Raw genomic sequence first — 6,303 nt, forward strand, 5'->3', positions numbered from 1 at the left:
TCGATGTCTTTTTCAACACTTTCCACACGTTTTCCTATTAAAGATGGTGCTGCAACGAACGAAAAGATATAATAGTTGTTGTTGATTGTAGTTAAGCATAAAGGGATATCTGTACCCTGCCCACCACAGGTATCGAAACCCGGTTTTTAGAATTGTCAGGTCGAAGACATATCACTGTGCTTTTGGGAGGGCCAAAAACGACGCTATAATATTCCCTATCATATCCCTGCCGGGGGTCGAACCCGGGACCTTTGGATTAGAAGTCCAACGCGCTATCCACTGCGCTACAGGGACCCGTTTTAGGGGATGAGTGATATTGGAAAAGGTTGAGAAACACTGCACTAAACAAACAACTACAGGTCTACAAGTTGGAGGTAGGAATGAATATGGGGGAATGTGATTCATTTATGTCTTTACTCATAAACTAAAGGATTAGGAGCTTTTTCCTGTATATTTTAGTTCTATGACATTACAAACTGTTGCAAAACTAAGACTGGATGGAATCCTGACGAAGGTGTTAATTTTTAACATAATAAAGCAAATTAATATTATATAGTTTTAAGTTTCGCTAAACTTTTGATCCAAATTGTTAGGAACTAAATCTACGATAATGTACGAGTGGAAAATAATCTCTATAGTAAAATGTAACAATTATGTTTGTCTCACGGTAAAAAAAAAGACTGATATATTCAATGTGATTCATCATCATCATCATCTTTCATTCAAAGTCATCTCAAAGTAAAGAAGAATGAATATTTAAACAGGAAGTGTTGTCCGTTTATTGTTGACATTTATCGGCAATAAGTCACAGACACTTATTGTAAATAATTCGGCCTTTATAAAACCTGACAGTTTATTGTGATAGGTGAAATGCTGAATGTTTCTACAGGTGTCTGATTAATTTGTTGTTTGTTGTTCGTGATGTCTATAGAGTCTGTCTCATTATACAAATTACATGTGCATTTTCAAGTTTGACAACGATAAGTGTATTTGTATTTCATCTTAATAATGATGATCTTAATTGTTACAAAATACGCATACATTCTGGCCCATAACTGTAGCTTAAAACGTGACTATAGAGTTTTATTCTATTAATAGTATTCCTGTTTAATATAGAGCCATATCAATGTAATGCATGTTTAAAGTAAAATTCAAAGTTAAAAGTAAAGAGTTCAAGAAAAACTGTGTAGGGTTTAAACACAATGAGCTATCTGTGCTCTGCCAACCACGAGTATCGAAACCCGTTTTCTAGCGTTGTAAGTCCGCATACATACCGCTGTCCTACTAGGGGGCTTTAGTATGTCATTCTCTTATTTTTCCCTAAAATCATACTATTCTTAAACGTATTTTTATTCTAAGATGTTTTATATATTACTGTTGATTATTGGATATTAACCTCCGATCAGAGCAAACTACCTAATTTAGTCAAAAATATAAATCATTCAGGTAGAGATTATCTGTAACTAGTTTGGTTTGTTTTGAATTTCGCGCAGAGCTATTCGAGAGCTATCTGCGCTAGCGGTCCCTAATTTAGTAGTGAAAGGGAAGTCATCACCACCCACCGCCAACTCATGGGCTACTCTTTTACCAACAATTAGTGGGATTGACTGTCACATTATAACGCTCCCACGGCTGACGATTAGTGAGGTTCACCGTCACATAAAACGCCCCCCCCCCCTCACAGCTGAAAGGGCGAGCATGTTTGGTGAGACGAGGATCCTTAACTAAGATACTTTTCTTGTGTTCTTACTTACATAGATTTGATCACACTGTTTTACAACTTGGAGATCTTTACTGTTAACTATATTTACTGCCTTAAAAAAACTCATATATTACGAGATTTGGTCAGCTTAGAATATTTAGGATAGTCCTAAATCCATACTCTAAGCTAACACAATTCATTTTTTTATAATAGTATATTCAAACAAGCCAAACGTATGTACAAAAATTCGTTACACTACTGGTTATCACAGTTGTACCCAGAGCTTTAAATAATTGTCTCTGTTTGTTAAAGTTCACGCAGGCGGGTTCAATTACTTTAAAACACCCTTTGACAAGACAAATTATTCTCATCTAACTCGGTTATAAAATAAGAGCTGTGAAACTAACTTTAGAAATTGCCCATTATGGATAAACTGATACACAGTCTAACTTCACTTTAACTAACTTCTTTCTGTATCTGCACGTATTTATAAGATGCGATAGAAAAATCTAGAAATAGTAACAACAATATTACACATAACGAGAAAAACTTAGAAGCTTCGAGTAAGATGACGTCAACAATATTACAAAAGACTTGTACAAAAATTAAACTGCATACACAACGCATGACTCGTAAAAAATTATGTAACAAAACTTGTCATAACTATAGCTTTTAAAACAATTAACTTTTAACACTCTTGTTCTGAAAACTAAATAATTATTAAATATTAAATCCCTAAATAAATTAAATAATAACCCTTAAACTGAACAGTCTTGTATATCCAACAAATACATCATCAAAACATATGTAATGACGAAATATAACATCAAATTATGGTTGGTCTTCCTCCTACTCGAATAACCTCCATATGACGATGTGATATGCTGTCAATGAGGTTATTGATGTAATTCACCGTGATTTCATCCCAACGTGTCACTAGAAGGCGCTGCAACTCAACTAAAGTAGCTGGTTTAGGGTCGTGATTAGCAATTTTCTGGCTCAGTTCTGCCCAACAGTTCTTAATGGGATTACAAATTGGAGACTTTGCTGACCATGGCAATTTTATTACATCCTCTTGGTCGAGATTATCCTATACAATACGTACACTATGGGCAGTGGCATTGTCATCTTGGAACACAAAGTTATTGTCAAATCATGCCCTAGCATATGGCAGAAATATCGTCACCATGTGATTCCTGTAGGAAACTATAACCTTTTCCGAAACAGATAAATGCTTTAATAATGGCTGGAGACGGCTTAAATGGGTAATAAAGAATTCGAAGATAAATGCTTTGTTCGGACAACTTCTCTGTACTTGATGTAGAGTTATGCCTCGTCATGTGCCAGGAGTTATAGGGTGTCAAATTGTCTGACTGTCCATAAAAGGTATGAAGCAAATGGACATTGCCAGAACAATAGGTCACTCCAGTGTACTGTATCCGGAATCCTGAAACGTCATTGGATTACAGGACACGTTGTTCCAGGAAAGTCTATTGGTAGATGCCAAAACCTTACTGCATGAGATGGCCGTGTTTTGATCAGGTTAACATATGAAGGTCGAAAGAAGACTTGCAATGAATAGGAAACTTATGAATAAGGTTATTTGTAAGAAGAGCTATCTGCAGACCGATATTAACCAGAATTTACTGCTGTCACTGTGTTACTTCTGCAAGACAGCATCTCAACTTACAGTTAGGCTTGTTAAAGCTGATGGCAAGATCCGTGTTCGTTGTTTGCCTGAAGAACGGATGAGGGAAAAACAGTCTTTCCCAAAGGAAACACAAGAGGTGGTGCAGTACATGTTTGGGCAGCTATTCATGGTGGTTTAAAAATTGTTCTTCATATCTCCAGGGAAACGCCAATGGAATGTGCGAGTTGCTATTTTGGTCTGTATAAGTTGTTTTGAGCAATTGGTCGTCGAAACATACCTACACACTTGTTTTGTATCAAATGATGTGCTTTTGTTTTCACTTATTGCATGGCACAAAGCAAGAACTTGTACATGAATCACAACCTATCATACAACTTTTATACATTTCTACTTTATATCCATATTACTATTTGTTTGTTTCAGTTCAGTGTGTAAGATTTTTAATATATTTTATAAACGAAAAGGTTAATTTACATTTCTTGTAGAGTCTTAGACAAAATGTGTGCATTCTTTTCTATACTGATCTCATTGTCTAAATGCATGGAGTAGTTATTGAATAAATGCTCGAGTGCTAACAGAGAAGGTAGAGTATGATCACACAAACTTTACGGTATATATAATTTCTGTTTCCACAGTCTACTGCCAAACAATGAAACAACAGATAAACCAAATGTTTTTGACCTACTTTCACTACCAAAACTAATAATCAGCCAAAAGTACGCATTCTTTCGAATTTGACAAAGTCGAGAAGTTCTCCCTAATAACATACTATAAGGAAAAAGGTCAAAATTCCAGCACGAAGTGGACAGTGAATTCATTTATTGATTTCAAGTGCATGATATGTTTTGTAAAGTTTCTAAATGAAGAAACGTTTTATCGTAATATTAAATGAATCTCTTTAGGGAAGGCCCTTTATGTTTTGTTGACAGTTGTTTATTGTATTTGATTAGTTACATGCTAGAACACTTGGATATATTGTATATATATTACATTGAACAGTAGGTATACTGTGTAATCGGTTTCATGTTTTTCAAATTAGGATTTGTCCAAACGATAGAGAAGACGAAGGATAATAATCTGATGAAAATGACTTTGTTTAAGTAATTGAAAATTAAACATTCTTTTCGGGGACATCGCATCCTGAGAAAGAGAAAGCTATGTTTACACATATCTAATGATGTAAAGGTTTCTGAGTTCTAATATTTACAATGAACATCAGAATTATTCTGATCTCTCTTGCAAGTTTTCAATGAATGATTAGCTATAAACCTGAATAGTTGATCTAAGATCATTATCTCCTATCTAATACTTGAAGTTTTGTGAATATATGTTTGAATTAGTTAGTGTACTGATTTTACTTACTTATATTGATAATACCATATCTATGTGAAGTCTTGTATTATCCAGCATTATGCATGTCTCTCTCTGTGGGTCTGTTCTTTATGCAAGGCCAATATTTAAAGCTACAAACTCTAAACTCGAGTTACAGATACAATTTTGTGCAAGAAGCAGCATGGAGTGTGTGGCCTTGGTCTCAGAGGCCGTTTTGAGGTCGAAAATTGAGATCAAAGTGACCAATAAAGCAATATTTGGCAAACAAGACGACCAATTGTTCTCAAATTGGAAAGGTCGGATTTTTTTGGTAATGTGTGATTAAGAGGGCTGTTATTTACGTTTCTTCTCTGTGTGAAGAATTGTCCTAATCATTCTATCCATGATCATTTATGTGTTAAAATGATGTTAAAACTTCATAGTCTTTCTCTCTCTCTCCCTTCCCTTAACTGTAAAAAGGCTGTTGCTTTCTCTCGAACAGGCGTACACATTCCCTGAACCAAATAGGCTTGCTTCCGCCATATCTTTTGCATTGCATGCGTGTATTCACAAGAATAAGCTATACGATGAATTTACAGAAACGTTTGGTATCGGCAAATTTTCATTTACGAAAAGGTTGCAACAAGAAGAGAATAAATCAGTTCTTAATTAAGTGGAACGATAATAAAGTCAGAATACGGTACAAACGAAACTTGACCACACAGATGAAATCAGGACAAGAAGCAGAAGCAATGTACCCGGTTTGATTAAAATAGCTTTAGCAAATTTATATATTTTTTCACACATTTTTATCTTTATTGATTCTAATTAAAACATTTAGTTAGGTAAATAATTCTTTTATATTTTTTCTTGCAAAAAAAAAATCACGATTATATGGTTTAATTAGATAAAACAACTCAGGATATTTAAAGCCATTTTCATCCGAGCAACGTCTGGTACTCTGCTATATTCAAATATACTATAGTACGTTATATGTTTGACCGTGTTTCGATACCCGTGGTGGGCAGAGCACAATATGTTTGAATAGTGCGAGACTTATGAATGTCAGTGTGACTAATTAGAGACAATTATGGACGTCAATATGACTGAGACTATTATAGCCGTCAGTGTGATTGGTGCGAGACTACTATGGGTACGCAATGCCTACATTTGTCATAACAATGTATATGCAACCTGTATATGTGCATATTAATTATTCCTATTTTTGTTTCTATAACTGATTTTGACTTTGTTTTAGAAAAAATGTTGAACATTATATTTTATTTATTTTTAAATACAGAACTGTTTAATTCAGAACCCATGAACCGCTTACTCTGGTTTCAAGATTCATGATAAGAAACTATTGTATAAGTCAGATCTGATAATTATGTTGTTCTTTCATTCTATTGTTGCCCCCAGTGGCACAGCGGTATGTCTGCGGACTTACAACGATAGAAACCGGGTTTCGATACCCGTGGTGGGCAGAGCACAGATAACCCTTGTGTAGCTTTGTGCATAATTAAAAACAAACATTCTATTGTTAACAAACGTTTCGGAACTTATTAAGATTTGTTGTTTGTTATTAAGCACAAAGCTACACAAGGGTTATCTGTGCTCTGCCCACCACGGGTATCGAAAC

General features: G+C 34.9%; 1 non-coding gene across 1 annotated transcript; it reads right to left on the reverse strand.

Moving 5' to 3' along the window:
- Positions 1-221: 221 nt before the first annotated feature.
- Trnar-ucu lies at positions 222-294 on the reverse strand. Its single transcript has one exon. It is a non-coding gene; the product is annotated as a tRNA-Arg (tRNA).
- Positions 295-6,303: the final 6,009 nt, after the last annotated feature.

This window comes from Limulus polyphemus, unplaced genomic scaffold (assembly GCF_000517525.1).
Source record: "Limulus polyphemus unplaced genomic scaffold, Limulus_polyphemus-2.1.2 Scaffold8780, whole genome shotgun sequence".
NCBI lineage: Eukaryota > Metazoa > Arthropoda > Merostomata > Xiphosura > Limulidae > Limulus > Limulus polyphemus.